The sequence below is a fragment of the Pezoporus occidentalis genome, unplaced genomic scaffold, assembly GCF_034315485.1.
Source record: "Pezoporus occidentalis ecotype Australia unplaced genomic scaffold, CSIRO_AGI_Poc_V1 ctg43, whole genome shotgun sequence".
NCBI lineage: Eukaryota > Metazoa > Chordata > Aves > Psittaciformes > Psittacidae > Pezoporus > Pezoporus occidentalis.
The window spans coordinates 1075926-1095524 of record NW_026915758.1 but is presented as its reverse complement, the minus strand read 5'-3'; the positions used below and the strand labels follow the sequence as shown (position 1 = coordinate 1095524).

Sequence of the window (19599 nt, the reverse complement as noted above, 5' to 3'; positions counted from 1 at the left end):
CACACCCTAGACAGACTAGAAGGGGGAGGGAAACCAAGGTTAAAAACTGGGACAGATATGCAGTAAAGCTGAGGTTAAGAAATAGAGGGCAGAAATGGGCATGAAGACCTGTCCATAAGCAGACAAGCTAGCATTCACTAAAACCAGCAATGTCCAGACATCACTTCTTTGCCTGCATTACAGACCATTTACCAATTGATGTCTCATGATGCCCTTTTCCATGAGCCCTCAAAGCAAACTGGCAAGACCCAGGAAAGAAGAAAACTCATCACCTCAGTCCTACTGAGGCAAAGGGTAGAAGCACTTGGCATCTCTGATCTGTATCATCATCTCTACAGGAGCAGACACAAGCAAAACAACAAATCCCGAATTCCAAAATTCAGGATGAGCCTGCAGGCTTAGGAATGTGGAAAATCCTCATATAAAACGTATTATGAGAATACCTTTAGACCAGCCCCACAAGCAAAACTTCCAGAGACATCAATTCATGATGTCACTGTTTTGAACACATGACTAAATGACTGAAGCAGCACAATCTTGCTCTGAAAGCCTTCCTTGTGACTCCAAAACCACCAGTGGGTATTTTTAAACTGCTCCTCCCAAAAACTGCACAAACATGCGTGTAATTGGAAACATAAAAGACATCACCACAATGTTCACACACCACCCTGCATTCCTTCTCTACTCCTACCAATGCAATCCTTATACTTGTCTCACAGCACACTGAAATGTGGATTACAAAGCACCAACGGTTTTGCAGACTTGTATCACATCAAATCCTCACAAAGCTTTAAATACAGCTATGTAAAACCAAGCAATGCAGCACTTCAGATCTGAAAGACATGCAACTTTATTTTAGCCTTTATACATACCTACTTCTGATGATATTCTTTCTGCTGCTTTATTCCATTTTCCCCAGCAGGATTTCTGATTCATTCAGCAAATGGACAATTGCCCAGTTTTTACTTTCACCCTATGACCCATTAAATACTTACCAGCTGCATCCTACACTGAATACAAAACCCTTACATTTCCCCATAGACATGTTTATGCAGATCTGCCCATAGCGTGGGAAGACTACATACAATAAGTGTAAACTTCGCAAGATCGGTATTCCCATTCCTGTTCTAAAGGTGGGTGTCTGGCATGCAATGATGAAAGTCCAAAGGGTAAAAAAAATGCCCACTAACTTTGGATGCCAAATCTCAGACACTTTAGTGCCTTGTTTTTCAATCAGTACTTTCAATACAACTTTAACTTGGACTGTGCTTTGAAAATGCAACTTCAGCTGCTATTCTAAATAACCAGCATGGCTATAAATCAGGCCCAAGGTATCTCAAAATGAAAGCAAATTTATCATCACTCGGACATATTTTCATTATATTGTTTCTCTAGGTCACTCCAGATCTGGTTTACTAGTGATTTATATTCTGAATAAGGGAAGGAGCTCATGTGGACGAGTTTGTGACTACTACTAGGCCATGTTACAGTCACAGAGGTAATCTCTATCTGACACTTTGATTTTTGAGCATCTGCTATCCCAGGCGATATATTCACTCGGTAAACATTTTGAATATCTGATTTCTTATATTTTAGAAAGAAATGAAAACCACAGCATTTCCACCATGAATTCAAAACTTCTCAGTGTGCAGTTACCTGTGACTTGCAGTCCAAAGCACAGATTTCTACCACTTCAGCTATTTGAAAAATATACTCACTTCCACACAGAAGTAAGTTTAATCCCATGCCAATACTATAGTGGTAGAAAGAGGAACAGGCTCTGTGGGCTCTCAGATTCTGTCCCAGGCACTTCCAACTCCAGCAGCCAGACAACGCATACATCTACATCGTGGTTTAGTTCAGATTAGGAGAGGGTTTCTGAAGCAAACCTGCCATTGTCCTTACTTCAGATCCTTTGGCATGCATTGCACAGTGGTGTCCAAATACATAAACCTGGTTTCTTTCAGGCTAAACTAAACTAGAAGATCCACTCCAAAGGTAAGAGGACATTTAGCCTATGGACTCACCTAGGCAAAAGCAGTATTTCCCCAAATTATTATAGCATCAACACTGGATCCTCAGTGCCCGCCACTTCATTCCACAGAAACACTCCTCCTGTACTGCAGTACTTGATGAATTGAACAAAGCCAGAATTTAAGATTCAGCCTTTTCCTAATTACATCTCCCATCTTTATCCACACAGATCAGTACAGAGCTGACACAGCTCCACACTGAGATGCATGAAGAACTGAAGATACACACTTTGCCTTGAAATAGAGCACAAAAATTACCCAGCTTCCTAGAAAGCAAAGAGCCATTGAAAGAGCAAGTGAGCAGGAACAAGGCCAGAACTGGACATGGCCATCTTGAAAGCTTCCACAAAAGCACTGAAGCAAGTGGTTATTTTGTTGGCAAACATTATATACAGCAACTTTAACATCTGGGAGTGGTATACTTGCATACCCTTGGAAAACTTACGTCAAGCTCTTAAAACATTGTGAGTATGGGCAAAATACAACTTTTAAACACCTCGTAACTTGGTCAGATGTGAGCAGAACACCCACAAAGAACAAAGACTACACATTCCCCAAAGATGCATGATTCATTCCTCAAAACAAAGTGTAACGTACCTCCCCAGAGTCATAAAACCTGTTCCAATAAGCAGCTCCAGTTTTATAGTCAAAATTAAAAATAAAAACAAACAACAAGAAAGATCCCAAAAAACCGATCCACTTGGAGCTGAGACTTTCTAGTGGAAAACAAAATCTGAGAGGCATGGAATGACCAGTTTCATCCTGAGTAGTCATAATTTAGCACGTGTAAGAATCTTAAACACAGAGTTTTTTACCTGTCCTCAGATACAGGTCATAACAACAGCTTATAAGAGTAACACCTCAAAGTTATATATAGAGAAGGGTGTGTAATGCAAAGTTATGTGCACATAAGAATAAAAGTTTTACAGTGATAATGCAAATGATCATCGCTACTTATTCAGCAATGATTAATGTAGGTGTGGGTTAAATACCACTTTGACACATTAAGCTACTACAAAACCTGCTGTATGTATTCTAGCAATTTAAAAGTTCAGTCCACTATTTTAGTGCAAAACCAGTCATACGGCAAGTGCAGTTCACAGGCACACTTTGTGCCAAATGTAACACTAAAACATGAGCGCAAATTCACAGTTTCAGTGTTTGGAATAGCGACATAAAATGCAAATCCGTTATATCATTAACTGCATTAAGCTATCTACATAAGCTTTCCATTTGCATGACCTTTGCAAAAGCCAATAGAAAGTTTATAATAAAACTTTTAAAGACACTTATTCTAGTCTCTTAAAAAATTTAACTGTAATTTATGCCATGCATTTTTAAAAACAAAGTTATTTCTTAGGAAAAAATGCGTTTGAGGCATCAATTCTTTATGTAAAGCAAAAGAAAAGTCGAAAAAGGTCACTGACTGCTACAAGGATTTTCAACATTAAGAAGAAGTTTTGGCAAAACATTTTATTTGAACAGCTAGAAGTCTTCCAACACAGGCAGCATCTTAAAAAAATTCTTTAATGGTTTATTAAAGCCCATGTTCAAAAGAAATATAGAAAAGATTATTTCTCCTATGAAACTAATTTTTAGGATGTAGAATTTTTATGCACTAATTCAGATTTTAGGTTAAGCTTCCTCTTCATATCAGCTATACTTTAATGTCAAAAGCCAATCATTGCAACCAAGCAGTAGAATCCTTCTACTTCACAGTACAGAAGGCATTTGCCTCATTCAGACAAGCAGCCAAAGCAGTGAGGGAATTTTATTGATATAAATAATTCCTAACTAGATGGCACAAATTAATCATACAGGCCCACACAGCCTACAGTCCACTGAGAAGCGGCAACACAACCGCATAAAGTTTTGCTTACTAGCTCTACCAAGGCATGGAGCATCACTCGGAGCAACAATATGGTCTATGAAGTACCTCAAAGGAAGAACAGTGGTCTAGTGGGTGGAGCACAAAATGCAATTCAGGAATATGGCATTTTAATGTCTCTTATGTCAATGGCCCATATGAACCCTTCAGAAGTCACCCTGGCTTTGCATTTCTTTATTTTCTCCTTTTTAAAGAATCTCCTCTGATCATAAGGAAAACAATGTCTAAACTTGTAAACTGCAGTGAGTGCCGGTGGCCTCAATAAAACACATTAGATGAATTAAAGGTGACATGGAGTTTTTGGCTGGTTAGTTGGCTGGGGTTTGTGAGGTTTTTGGTTTGTTTGTTTTGTGGGACTTTTTTAAAGCCTTTTATTTTATTTTTAAGAAAGCAGTTTAGCTCTTACTGCTGCTGAAACAGGCTTCGGAAAAAGATGACCCAAACATAAGCAGAAGCACTGAAGCCTACCTGATTATACACAGAGCCTAAACAAACAGTTTTAAAATGCAAGATGCTTCTTAGGGAACACTCAAGAACCTGTGCAGACAATGATTCTGCAGCCAGAGATTTAGGGTTTTCTGCCCATTTAGCCACACCATACTATGTTTCCTCCACAGAATTCAGTTTTTCTAAGCTGGAAGATGCCAGCATTACTTGTTTCCCACTCTGCAGCCTTTTTTGGTCCCACACTCTACTACAGAAACAAAGTTATTATGAAAGTATCCTGCTCTTTCTGACAAGGTTAGTAAACAAGGTGCATTGGGTAGTATTCCTATTCATACACCTTTACCCCTACTTTTCAGCAACTATAATTATTAGAGAGAAAACACATTTTAAAACCCTGTTTTAGAACATGAACTGAAAAAAAAAAAAAAAAAACAAACCAAAACAAACCCACCCCACTTTGAAAAGAGCCCTTCCAAGAGCTAGGAGATCAAGACAGAATAATGTACATTTTCTTTAACAAGAAGCACTGATCTTCAAGCTGAGAAGCTGAGGCTTTGACTTTTTTCTGAGTTACAGGGTGTCCTGGGTTCAGCAGTAGCAGTCACTGTCGTGGTTTAAACCCAGTCAGGTAACTTGTTCACTCACTCCCAGTGAGTGGTGCCGAGCTGACAACAATCGAGGTCCGTTCCCCCCCCCCCCCCCCCACCGGGGCTCTCCCCTTCCCCGCTCCCGGAGGAACAGGGAGGAGGATCGAAAGAGTGCAACTCCTACGGGTCGAGACAAGAACAGTCCAGCAACCAATGTACAACACAAATCACCACCGCTACCACCAACGACAACAGTGATAAGAGAAAATAACAAGGGAAGAGAATACGATACCACCGGCCAAGAAAAAGAGTTCCACCCGAAAGCCTGTGCCCTTCCGGGTAACTCCCAGTTACCCCCCACCCCAGGCATGACGTGCTGTGGTATGGAATACCTCTTTGGACAGTCTGGTTCAGGCGCCCCGTCTCTGCTTCCTCACGGCTTCCCCTCCTCCCTGGCAGAGCATGAGCCTCACAAAGTCCTTGGTCAGGGTAAACATCACTTAGCAACAACTGAAAACATCGGCTTCACCAGCACTGTTCCCAGGCTGGAAGTCAAAACACAGCACTGCACCAGCTACCACAAAGAAAAAAAACATGCCTGCTACTGCTGAACCCAGGACATTATCCACCCCTTATTCCATACCATTCACGTCGTGCTCAGATCCCACATTTTCAATACACCATCGCTCTCCCACATATATACATCCATATACATACAGACCAAGAGGAAAAGATCATTTTCTTAGTGCATGGACCAATCCCTATAATGCTGCCGAGTCCATTCGGTCCATGATGTTCAAAGTTCATTCTCTGTTGGGATGATGGTTGGAGGGAAGTCAAGGCCAGTCGCTGGTGACCTGGAGACATCTAGTTGATGGGCTATAAAAGCATTACACAGCAGGCAACAGCATACAATTGAGTTCACTGGCTGTTTTCCCCTAAAATCAAATCCCCTTGAGGTATACATCGGACTTGCTCATCTTCCCGCATTACCCACCAAGTATATCCAGGTCCCTGAGCAAAAGCAATCCCACGAGTGGGTTTGCCTTTACCTGAAGCAGGAATTACCCAGACTGTCTTCCCCAGCAAATTCTTCATATGCACCACGGGAACTTTGTCCCCCTCTACAATATGTAAAAGTTCTGACTGGGCTGGGCCAGCCCTGTTGGCAGATCCTCTGGTGTTGACCAACCAGGTGGCCTTTGGGAAGTGTGTATCCCAATGCTTGAAAGTTCCCCCACCCATTGCTCTCAGTGTAGTTTTTAACAGCCCATTGTACTGTTCAATTTTCCCAGAGGCTGGTGCATGGTAGGGGATGTGATATACCCACTCAACGCCATGCTCTTTGGCCCAAATATCTATAAGGTTATTCCGGAAATGAGTCCCATTGTCTGACTCAATTCTCTCTGGGGTGCCGTGTCGCCACAAAATCTGTTTCTCAAGGCCCAGGATGGTGTTCCGGGCAGTGGCATGGGGCACGGCGTATGTTTCCAGCCACCCGGTGGTTGCTTCCACCATGGTAAGCACATGGCGCTTGCCTTGGCGGGTTGGTGGCAGTGTGATATAGTCAATCTGCCAGGCTTCCCCATATTTATACTTCAACCATCGTCCTACATACCAAAGAGGCTTTAACTGCTTGGCTTGTTTAATTGCAGCACATGTTTCACACTCATGAGTAACCTGGGCAACAATGTCCATTGTTAAGTCCACCCCTCGATCACGAGCCCATCTATATGTTCCATCTCTGCCCTGATGGCCTGAAGTGTTATGGGCCCACCGGGCCAAAAATAATTCACCTTTATGTTGCCAATCTAAGTCCATCTGAGCCACCTCAATCTTAGCCACTTTATCCACTTGTTGGTTGTTCTGGTGTTCCTCAGTGGCCCGACTCTTGGGTACATGGGCATCTACATGACGTACCTTCACCACCAGGTTCTGCACCCGGGCAGCAATATCTTGCCACAGTGCAGCAGCCCAGATGGGTTTACCTCTGCATTGCCAGTTGCTCTGCTTCCATTGCTTCAACCACCCCACAGGGCATTTGCCACCATCCATGAGTCAGTATAGAGGTAAAGTACTGGCCACTTTTCTCGTTCAGCAATGTCCAGGGCCAGCTGGATGGCTTTCACCTCGGCAAACTGACTCGATTCACCCTCTCCTTCAGCAGTTTCTGCAACTTGTCGTCCAGGACTCCATACAGCTGCCTTCCATCTCCGATGCTTTCCCACAATACGGCAAGAGCCATCAGTAAACAAGGCATACTGCTTTTCACTTTCTGACAGTTTATTATATGGTGGGGCCTCTTCAGCGCGCACCACCTCCTCCTCTGGTGACATTCCGAAATCTTTGCCCTCTGGCCAGTCCATGATGACTTCTAGAATGCCTGGACGACTGAGATTTCCTATTCGAGTTCGCTGTGTAATTGGTGCAGCCCATTTACTCCATGTAGCATCAGCTGCATGATGTGTAGAGGAGACCCTGCCTTTGAACATCCAGCCCAGCACAGGCAACTGGGGTGCCAGGAGGAGCTGTGCTTCAGTGCCAATCACTTCCGAAGCAGCTCGAACCCCTTCATAGGCTGCCAGTATCTCTTTCTCAGCTGGGGTATAGCTGGCCTCAGATCCTTTGTATCCCCGACTCCAAAAGCCAAGGGGTCGACCTCGAGTCTCCCCTGCAGCTTTCTGCCAGAGGCTCCAGGTAGGACCGTTCTCCCCAGCTGCAGTGTACAGTACATTTTTTACATCTGGCCCGGTCCGGACTGGGCCAAGGGCTACTGCATGAACCATCTCGCGTTTAATTTGCTCAAAGGCTTGTTGTGATAGAGCATCTCTACGATGGCCGATTCCCTCAGAGACTGGATGCCTTTGTCTATAGTAGTCCACTTGGCCGAACGACTCGTAACATCGTCCTTGTACGGAAACCTTTCTTTCACAGCTGCCAAGAGCCGCCTCCAAAGGCTGAGGGACTTTTTCTCTCTTGCAATTGCTTTGGCAATTCCCCCTTCTCTAGCAAGTGATCCCAGCTGCTTGGCTTCTGTACGTTCTAGTTCATGACCATCAGCCCCACTGTCCCAGCATCGGAGTAACCAGGTGATGATGTGCTCCCCTGGTTGACGGGTAAAATCTTTTCGCATATTCCGCAGCTCAGTTGAGGTCCGAGGTCAAGAAGTTACCTCCATCATATACCTCCCAAAGTATAAAGGTGGTGACCACACTGGGAACATAAGCCAGATCAGTTTCATGATCAATGATTCTATTGTATTACAAGTCATTACCATAAAGTACAATGAGACAAAAACCTTAGCCCAAGCCCCGCACTTGAAAAACACTAATACAGCAAATACCGGATGGAAGTAAGATACGATATACTGAAACTGTGAGATCAAGAGGAACAACCTTGAGAGCCAATAAATCAGCATTGTGACGAGTGACTATCAATCCAGTCAGATCTGTTCTTATCTCAACCCCTCGTGCCCCACATTGGGCGCCAAAAAGAACTGTCGTGGTTTAAACCCAGTCAGGCAACTTGTTCACTCACTCCCAGTGAGTGGTGCCGAGCTGACAACAATCGAGGTCCGTCCCCGTCCCCGTCCCCCCCGGGGTTCTCCCCTTCCCCGCTCCCGGAGGAACGGGGAGGAGGATCGAAAGAGTGCAACTCCCACGGGTTGAGACAAGAACAGTCCAGCAACCAATGTACAACACAAATCACCACCGCTACCACCAACGACAACAATGATAAGGGAAAATAACAAGAGAAGAGAATACGATACCACCGGCCAAGAAAACGAGTTCCACCCGGAAGCCCGTGTCCTTCCGGGTAACTCCCAGTTACCCCTCACCCCGGGCATGACGTGCTGTGGTATGGAATACCTCCCTGGCTAGCCCGGGTCAGGCGCCCCATCTCTCCTTCCTCACGGCTTCCCCTCCTCCCTGGCAGAGCATGAGCCTCACAAAGTCCTTGGTCAGGGTAAACATCACTTAGCAACAACTGAAAACATCGGCTTCACCAACACTGTTCCCAGGCTGGAAGTCAAAACACAGCACTGCACCAGCTACCACAAAGAAAAAAAACATGACTGCTACTGCTGAACCCAGGACACAGGGCTATTTTAGTAGTAAGATTTTAAACACAAACCCCTCCCAGCATCATATTTGTTGGCACATACTTTTAACAATTGCCAAGCCTTATCACAATTAATGAAGCCTCAGTTGTACCTTGTTTGTCAAGTGTCAGGATATTCTTGGTTCTTGCTGCCAGTTAGGCCATTTCTCTTTTCCAACAAAACAGTCAGTTGAGGAATTCAAAACAACTACAGATGTTCACAAAAAGCTACTTATAGCACAGGACAGCTGATCTTTCTCCACAGCAACCAGAGAGCAGTGAAGATGGATCTTCTTCTGTCCAATTCCTAATCTTCATCCAGTATAAAAGGATGAAACAGTTTGCACAATTATCCAATAATTGCCTACTGCTAAACCACTAAGAACTGAAGAGTGAGAATAATCATTATTTGAAACCAATTATCAACTTGCCAACTCTGTCCTGAAAATTGCTGCACAGATATTTAAAAAAAAAAATCCACAGTAAAGCTGAAAAAAGCAATTCCAAGAAACAAAGTATTTAGTAATTTTCTTCAATTTATTGGGCAATGTCAGAAAGAGAAGTCCAGAGACACTGACACAGGTATAGAATCATAGAATGGTTTGGGCTGGAAAGGGCCTTAAGATCACCTAGTTCCAAGCCCCCCTGCCATGGGAAGGGACACCTCTCTCTAGACCATGTTGCCCAAGGCTCTGTCCAACCTGGCCTTGAACACTGCCAAGGATGGAGTATTTACCACTTCTTTGGGCAACCCATTCCAGTGCCCCACCACCCTCACAGTAAAGAACTTCCTCCTTATATTTATCCTGAACTTCCCCTGTTGAAGTTTAAACCCATCACCCCTTGTCCTATCACTACAGTCCCTGGGGAAGAGCCCCAAGGATACTTCAGCGTAATTCAGAGACTTTCTTCTCTAACTGACAGGAAGAAACAGGTATCCTTCTTTCCACTCAAAGATCATGGATCTTGTGGCAATGCTTTAAATCCATTGTTCGGTCTAATAATAACCAGTGTTATACATGATGAAAATATAACTAATTTACACTCCTGCCCTGAAGTCTCAATCTCACTTCACGGATGAAATACTAGGAAATGGAGGATAAGCAGCAGTGTTTTTTTTGGAGTAGAATCAGATGTTTATGTTAAGGCAGTGTGTTCTTTGTAGCAAAGACTGTGTTACTGCATGTTTATACAGCCCCCAATGTGAAGGGACACTCATTTTCAGATGAGATTTCCAAATACAGCTCCTCTAACAACAGCCATTTCCTTCAAGTGCATACTCTAACCATTTGCATTAGTCAACTTTTACAACACTAACAAAAGCTCTTTAATGTTGCACAAATATACTTCATCTTCACATTAATTTACTGGCAGCTGTAAGGACTTTTTCATCAGATTCTGAATGCTTTCTTTCCAAGAAAGCATTTATTGGAAATGCATCTAATTTCATTTCAGTCCAAAACATCAAAAACAGTCATGACATTAATAATAGTATTTCTATTTCCAGCATTAACTTCCAGTTTCTAGCTTGTAAGTGTTAAGTACTCTGGAGAGAGTGAAGGACATCAAGAAGAACATGATGTACATCCTAGTAATCTGGTTTGTGCAATAAATGAGCATCAAATCCAATAAGCTTTTTCAAACAGGGCTTTCTAAATCATTACTCAGAATTATTCTAAGGAAAAACTGTATGATAGGATAGGAAGACGTCACTGAGGAATGTTTTCTCTGATGGGCTCTTAAGGATTCAGCATTCTAGATACTAAGTTGTCACACACAATAGCTAATTACCCACAGAAATAGCCAAAATCTAGGAAGCAAGATTGGTTCAAAGGTGAAATTGGATTAAGAATATTGGCTTGGGGTTTTTGCTTGTGTTTTTTTTTGTTTTGTTTTCAAAACAGAAACAGTAAGGACCTGAAACACTTGCTCTGTTGAGGAAAAACTGGTTTGGCCAGTTAAGGGTTGCAGATCTGAGACTACAAGGGAAAAAAAGAGTTTACGATATCAGAACACAACAGCCTGGTATTATGTTGGCAAAACACAGTTCCAAAACAAAGACCAACTCAGAAGCATGACTTTTATCACATATTCACATAGTGATTAACCTCAAAATCTCTTTGTCACTTGAGTATCAGAGGTATACAGGATGTTCAAACGTGTATTTGAATGGCAAGTTTTTATTTTAATGCTCAGAGAACCCCTACAATGCCTGAAATTTAGTAAAAACATTACAATTTCCCAGCCATTTAAAAATAAAGCAAAATAACTATCATCTGAGGAGGTATCCTTCTCAAATGCAACCAGAAACAGACACCGTATCCACTAAGTTATATCTCACTTCTATTATATTCTGCTGATATGTGAGAAACTGAAATCCATCTTAAAATAAGAAAAAAAAAAAAACAACAAAAACCAGAAAGCAACATACTCTCAGGTCCATACAGCCTGCAGAAATTGCGTAACAGCAGTAGTCACTTTAATTAGCAAGTAAAACAAATATTCACCATCTTTAAAATGGTCAGCTTCTCAGTGTTCTAGGGAATGGGGGAGCGAAGAGAAAGGACTTCACCATGCTCTGCCTTGAATGAACTACTCAGACACTCTCTACTCCTCTGTGTCTATTATCCTCCTGCTCTTCCTAATTCAGGTATCATCAGCATGAAATCAGCCACCTACAAAGACTTCAAGCATCACAAAAGCAGCACCTGTAAACATTTACAATACAAAGCAACCTGCAGAAGTAACAGACACCAGTTTGAGCTGCTACAGCTTTTCATACTAATTCAATTCTATTTTATAATATCTTATTGACATTTAGAATTATGTTTCCATATTAAAAGATTATATCTAACTTCTTACATTCAGATAATAATTTGTTAACATGTTCTAAGGCTAGAGCTTCTACAGATCTGTAGCCATCATTGGGCTTCTAATAAATTCCTGTAGATTCATGGTGGCCTCAACTTCTTTCTAGGTTTTTCTTCCATCACGAAGAATAAAAACCCATTCATTATAGTCTAGATTAACAGTCTACTTTGACTGATATGCTTAGTCTTCACTAAATTATTTTTATAGATATGTATAGATATACACACACACATATATATGTGTGTAGATACAATTGTGAGGAAGCAATAGAATCAAGAGCATTATCCAGCCAGAAAGCAAATCAGAAAGATTAAATGATCTATACAGATAGCATTACCAGTATAGACTATACCACTGTAGCTAAACAACCAGTGTGCTTATAAGCCAGGTTTCAGAATAAGAGTACCACCTTCTTAGACCACCTTAACTAGAAATAAAAGGAAGCACCAAAATCCCAACTGCAGCAAATTACACCATTACATCCAAACCAAAATAGCTCTTCATCTTTGGATATGTTATTCCAGAATAAAAGGTAGAGCTATGTATTTTTTTTTTCTGCAAAAGGTGGCTTAGCTGCCAAAAGCATCACTTAAGATGTGCAGGCATAACTAGCATTTATCTAAATTTGCAGACAAATTGAAACTGCCAAACAGCTCTGTTCACTTGAGCAAAGGCTACAAGACTTATAATGATAACTACTGTTGAATTTAAAGTACTTTCCAAAGGAATGAAGGAAAATTGAATACCTATACTGAAGAACCGCATCAACATTCATTGTAAAATAAACACTGTAAAGATGCACACATTAAGCAAACAGGCTTTCACCTGGGTATGTGCTGGTTACCTTCCAGGAGAAGGTAAACGCCCACAGTCTAGATAGACTTCCTTGTTCAAAGGCTTGGAAAACAAGGAAAAAAGGCCTGGGCAACTGTTACTCAGGAAAAGCACAGTCAAAACAGTAAATGTGAAGACAACAGGCTGCAAAGGATGTATCACAAGTGCTTCATTAGGTCAACACAGGAACAGGTAACCCGGAGCTAAAGTCAGCAAATACCAGGGCTAATGAACGAAAAGGATAATTAATTCATTTCAGTTTTCAGAACTCTTGGTTTAAGTCAGCACATACCCAAGAAAAAGACTACAGAAGTAAAAGATCGACATAGCTGCAGTAGAGTAGATTTACAACAGTAACACTTCAAACAGAAAGCAACACAGTGGTAGCCATGTACTCAGGAAGTGACTCCTTATGCCTTATTATTTTTTCTTTTATTAGCCTGTTCTTTGGGCACTCCAGCATTTCTTTTCAACATCCCAAGACTGCAGTATTTCTGTAGCAATTCCTAAACCACATTTTGAATTCAGAAATGGTTTGTACTATAGACAACATAGGTCAGTAAGTGTTCACACGTTCGACACCTAAATAAATTGCCTAAGGATGCGAAAAACAATCTGACAAAACAAAGGAGGTGACTATACTCTGTTTGGGTAAAGACTGTTTATTTTAGATGCTTACTGTAGAAACACTGGGCTGTAATTATATTTGAGTTTTTCCACTGCTTCACAAAAGCCTGGAGAAAACATACCCAGTATGAAAGTGTGTGATAACATATCAGACCGAAAATTCACTGCTGCTTCCCTAAAAATTAAAGAATAGAAGTAGCTCTACACTTTACATCCACACAACAATATTAATGAACATGAATTAGAGGTATTTCTTTCTTGTATTAAATCTTTCTACTACTTAATAAACAGCTCATCTTTTCCAACTCTGCAATCAATATCTATTTTCTTTACCAACTCCGTTCATTAGTTTCCACTCCTTCCTTCAAGAGAGTCACTTTCTCTTGCCAATTTTTTTTTCTTATTCCACTAGTTTCACCCTTATCTACACATTTTTCATTGCAGAGTAATTTCAACAAACAGTACTTGGAGAGTTTAGTCAACATCTAAACACCAATACTAAAATCTGGGAAAGGTGTCACTGCAAAAAGACTAGGACCCTTCTAATGATATATTTCTGCCCTTCCACTAGTTCAAAGGGAAGTTCAAAAAACAATAAAAACTTCACTAGTAAATCCAAACAATTAAAAACTTCTATCATTAAGAACAGCACATACAGAATGGAAAATAGGACTCTTCCCAGCTTCTTTTCACAACTGGAGTCTCCATCTGTTGTCATGGGAAATCATGCTTTGCTATCCATCCTTCATTTTTTGACAGCTGCTAGCAGGGGATGAGGAAAATACACGGCAAAGAAGGGGTACAAGTGTTTTATCCTACCACTCCCTTATCTTCAACATTTGGATTTTACACACCCACCTATGCTACTTTTACTCACTTCATTACTCCTAAGTTTCCTGGGTCACATCCGAAAAATCAATAATATGCAGCTCCGCATTTCACAGCTACACACAAGGGCATAAAAATCAATAGTGAAAGAGAATAAAACTTAATTCTTTCTTATAGTTTCATAATGCTTAAGACAAGTATTAGGCTATCAAATTCTGGACAGCTATACTGGACAAGCTTTTTGATTTCCACTCCATGTTTAGACAAAAAGGTTTTTATCAGATTAGAACATTCCAGTCCTCAAGAGGCTACATTAGGTTGCCTTGGCAGAAAACATATGAGGCAGAGGCATCACTAATGCCCAAAACTTTGAAATAAGAGATCTAACTAGGAGACACATCCAGTGTTCCCTGCAGGCAAATCAGGCACATACTGCTTCTCAGCAACATGATTACCTAGAGCACCTCCAAGCCGGGCCTTTTACCCAGACTATAGCTGTGGCTCATCTCAAAAGCATCAAAATAAAGTAAAAGCACTGCAGGTACATCTTGCTTATCACATGTACAACATGAACCACAAAGGCTCAGAATACGTCAATGATAAATGCTTGTACGCGGATCTGAGTGTGTTAGGGCATGTTGAAAGCAACCCAGATAACCATCTGCACAAGGAAGCATATACAGAAAATTATGCAGAGATGTAGATGCAGCAGACACACCTGTGATCACTAACTGAAGGAAGTTCACATGGTTTATACAGTTCATGTGTAGGAGGGCTTGGATTTTTATGCCTATTCTGATTAAAGAAGGTTGATGACACTCATGTAGAAAATTATTCTACACAAATGAGCAAATTTATTCAAATAAAAGCTAAAATTAAGACTGGGGGAAGAGAAAAGTGCAGAAACAGCACAGACTTTTTATTTATTTTTGTTGAAAAAACACTGCTTATCTTTACATCCTGTATTTTAATTGAAGTGCATAACCATAAGCATGATGTTCAGTTCAGTCTGCATATCTTCACACAGCTATAATACTAGGAGTTGGAGTCATACTCTTCTTATCTGGAAGATAAACACTGAAGTTAGCTTAGTTGATCCAGTTGCTCAGACCATATTTCAGGATTTCAAGATCAGTCTCTTCAACAACCCATGCAAAAAGTTGATGCGCATAAGTCACTGTAATCAGTCTCCTATCTCCCCAGCTCAGCTGTTCCTCTACTACAGTTATCTGTTTCTATGGCAAATGAAGGGCAGTAGTAACCCTTATAATTTTTGCCCATCTTCAGCTTTATAAGTTTTGCTCCCTCTGGTGGAAGCAGTAAACGCAAAGATTATTTTCTGAACTCGCCCCACAGAGACCTAAAGCCAAAAAGAAAGCTTTGCTCTCCTAGAAACATTCTCATCTCACAGCAAATTTAAGTAGATCCAATTTAATGACAGGTAAGCAGACATGTCATCAAGAGAAATCATTTGTCAACAATCAGCAAGATGGTGCCAGAACTAGAAACAGACCAATGTCATTTGTCACGCTTCACCTCAGAGAAAGAGGAAAGCAGCAGACACACAAATATGACATGAGTACAGATAGGATGAAACAGAAGGCTAGGCAAGAGATATAACTATAATAAAATAATTCAAATTACAACCTCAATGAATGCATCACATGGTTCTTTAGCAGACACATTTTTATGATAACCCTTCCCATACTCCCCTTTAGCTGTCGGGGATGGAAAGGACATAGCTACTTCTTTTCCCTCCATCTCCTAAAAAGACAGAAGAAATACTATGGAACATTAGCATTCATTCACTCATTCATTAACTTTAAGGACCTAAGGTGACACAGTTTTTGAAAGCATGCTTCCTTTGCCTAGAAGTTGTTGTAGCAACAGTAGCAACTCAGCCCCACGCAACCACTCACTCACTCTGCCCTGGTGGGATGGAGAAGAGAATTGGAAAAGTGAGAAAACCCAGGGGTTCAGATAAAGGCAGTTTAATAGGTAAAGCAAAGCAAAATAAGAAATCCATCCACTACTTCCCACTGGAAGCAGTTGTTCAGCCATTTCCAGGAAAGCAGGGCTCCATCACACGTAACAGTGACTTGGGAAGACAGAACACCATCACTCTGAGCATCCCCCCTTCCTTCCCCTTTCCCCAGCTCTATATGCTGAGCATGACGTCATGTGGTCCAGAATATCCCTTGGGTCAGCCATCCTGGTTGTGTCCCCTCCCAACTCCTTGTGCACCCACAGGCTTCCCACAGGGAGGGAGGAGCAGAAAAGTCCTTGACTTTATGTAAGCACTGCTCAGCAGTAATGAAAACATCCCTGTGTTATCAACACTGTTTCCAGCACAAATCTGAAACAGTCCCATACTAGCTACTACACAGAAAATTAACTCAATCCCAGCTCAAACCAGCACAGTAGCAAACTTCGGCTCTCCAAGAAGTGAAAAGAGATAGTTCTTATGAGACTTTTCAGCCCCATGGATTCATTCCACCACCCACCACCCCCCCCATAACAAAACACAAAAGAAAGACGTGCAAGTTTGTTGTAGGTTCTTGTTCACACCAAACAACTTGCCTTGCACCAAACAACTGAAAATAACAACAGAAAAATTGGAACAAGAAGCCTATCCAAGGAGTTTTTCCAAGTAGCCATTTCAGTTAACTTGGTGCCAGACAAAATAAGAGCCAAAAGAAGGGTTAATGTAGTGAAAAATTATCACATACCACCTTGTTGCGGGCCACAGAGAACAGCAGTAGAAAGCAAGTTCTTCTCCATTCCTCTAGTGAAGTAGTAGCCTAGTACCAGAGAAAAGTCTAGGAATGGCAATCTGTTAAATTAACAAGGCTTTTCTCTTGTAATGCAGTCAGGCATATAGAGGAGGCTGTTCTTACAGGTGTGTCAAATGGCTCTGCTGGAGCTGTCATCCTTCATCTTTCACACTAACCTTCAACTAGCTCACCACCACCATCACTCTCAAACAAAACTGTGCCTCCATTCCTACCAAGTCAAAAAGTAATAAATTTCTCACACTTGAACCACGTTATGGATCTAATTAGCTCAATGGTAAAGACAGCAGCTTCACCTGTAACTGAAATTTCTACTTCCATTCACTGCCAAATAGGCAAGGTTCTGACATCCACTTGTTTGAACAGTTGAGTAACACTGACACATGCTATCTGGATTTATCCTCCTAGAGCTATGTGTCTTTCCCTTCGCTAAAACTTTGTAGGAGGATAAATAGACCATAATGACTTAAATATAAATCACAATCTCAACATTTTGCATATAAAGGTTCGTATCTACTTGTGGTCAAAACTGAAACATGGAAGTGGAGAAACAAACCCCATTCACCTCCATCTATTTGAGTGCTGGTGTTATTCTGGAGGGCCTATTTTAGGTACCTGCTGTACTGGTCTGGCTCTAGTCACTGTACAGATTAGGATCAAGTAAAAACAAACTACTAATCAGAAACCCTTTTTTTGTTTTGTTTTCAAAGCACTGCTACATTTTCATACAGAGTATGCATGTAATACCACCAAATGCCATGCATAATCTTTGAGTACACACACCAAAGAGTATCAGCATTTTCCTTCTCTGCCCTCATTCTCTCCTTCACTGCCTTTGATTTGATTCCACTGAACACATTTCATATTCTTTCTGTATTACAAATTTACTATCAAGATAGACTCTTTGAGGTTACAAAAAGCTAACTTTGCCTTCTTTCTTTTAACCAGTTATAGATGCATTCTCCTCAATGCAGCGTAATTTTGTAACTCCAGTTTACACTCCAGTCATAATCGGTGCTCTTCATACACAACTGGACCCATATTATGCACAGTCCACTAATGTCTAAAAACAAAAAGTACATAGGATTTTTAACTGCTTATAGCAAATCTTTTAGACCGTGTGTTCAGCTGCCCTCCACTGTGATTATCCCCAAAAGCTTCAACAGAGCTCAACTAGTATTTCAGAAAAACATCTTCGTTTTACAGGAGCATCTGCTGTGAAATGTCCAATACAGGGAAGTTTTCCAGGCTTTGATAAAAAATAACTTTATTATCATCAAAACATCACATCCACAACATTTAAAATAGATTTGGTAGAAGCTGCACTACATCATGAAGCAATTAAATTTATGACTACTACAATGAACACCCATAATTCTAAGACACCAGCATCACACCATAAAAGGATGGTCATCTCTTGGTTTACCTTCTACAGGACCCTGCAAAAACTACACATTCTATAGAATGAAGTGCCCGGCACCTGCCAAGACCAACTCTCAGCCTTCACGCCTGAGGCGCCAAGCCACGTGGTGCCACTGATCCCAGATGCAGGTATTGCTGCACATTGTGCACACTATCTGTTCCATCACAGTGAGCTCAGTTTCAACTTGCCCCACTTTTGTCAGTTTTCCAGATCCTTTTTCATGGACATGTTTAATCTAAGGTTCCGTTCAAACAAATGGCTGAGGAAGATGGAAGGGGAGAAAGAATAATTCAGTCACTTCCAAAATTCATTCACTAGAATGCTCCTTCCTCTGTATTTAGCTTCCAGTTACTTTTATCTCACTTATTAAGCATATTTTGTAAACCCAAACCACCAAATACTCTCTACATAAGCACAGGTTGTTTCCCTTGATGTGTTTCATTTATTCATACATTAATGGAAATGTGAATTTTAGTAAGAATTCCTCACATGTAATTTCATGATACTAAAATATTTGTAAGAATATTTAAAGGTTACTTTACTTATGCACTCACAAACACGTGAAGATTCTGTAGATTTAGGAGATTTAGACCACTTTCTCCATAAACAAACATTCTTGTACAACTTCAGTCACTAAACTCTGCAAACCTGAGTTTCCCCATCTTTGTAATCGTCTGATGTTCACTGCAAACGACAGGATTAACAACCTTCAGGAATTTCTATGTCACTCGGACAAAAGACACCACAGAAGCGCTCTGCCTACGAAGTACATACAAAATTCCCCGCAGCATTGCGTGCAATACACAGTATCGTTTAAGGTAGCACGTAAACATCACCGGCAGGCGCACCTAGGCACAGCACACTGCGCTGGCCGTTACTGCCCACCCTTCTCCCTGCCTAGCCAACACCAGCCCCGCGCCCAGCTGCGGAGCCACATCTGGCCGCAGTGGGACCCCAACCAGCCGGCTCGGCGCGGCGCCGCGCAGCCCCGCGGCCTGACCCCGGGGGCGCGCTCCGACGGCGGGAGGCGGCCGCGCTGCCGAACCGGCGGGCGCGGGGCGGGCGTGCGGCGAGAGCGCACCTGCACGCGGAGCGCGGCTCCCCGCCCCGGCGCCCCCCCGCGGGCCGCGGCCGCCCAGATCCCCTCACCCGCGGGTGAGTGAGAGAA

At 41.8% G+C, this 19599-nt stretch overlaps 1 protein-coding gene across 3 annotated transcripts in view; it reads right to left on the bottom strand.

Moving 5' to 3' along the window:
• MBOAT2 (membrane bound O-acyltransferase domain containing 2) overlaps nt 1-19599 on the bottom strand; it is a 172031-nt gene that overhangs the window by 75184 nt on the left and 77248 nt on the right. The window contains exon 1 of one of the 3 annotated variants that reach the window (XM_062634546.1): nt 16946-16967. The exons of the other annotated variants lie outside the window; for them this stretch is intronic. The gene's annotated coding sequence lies outside the window, so the exon portion shown is untranslated. Of the gene's footprint in view, nt 1-16945; nt 16968-19599 lie in introns of those variants that run through there. 3 annotated transcript variants of the gene reach the window in all.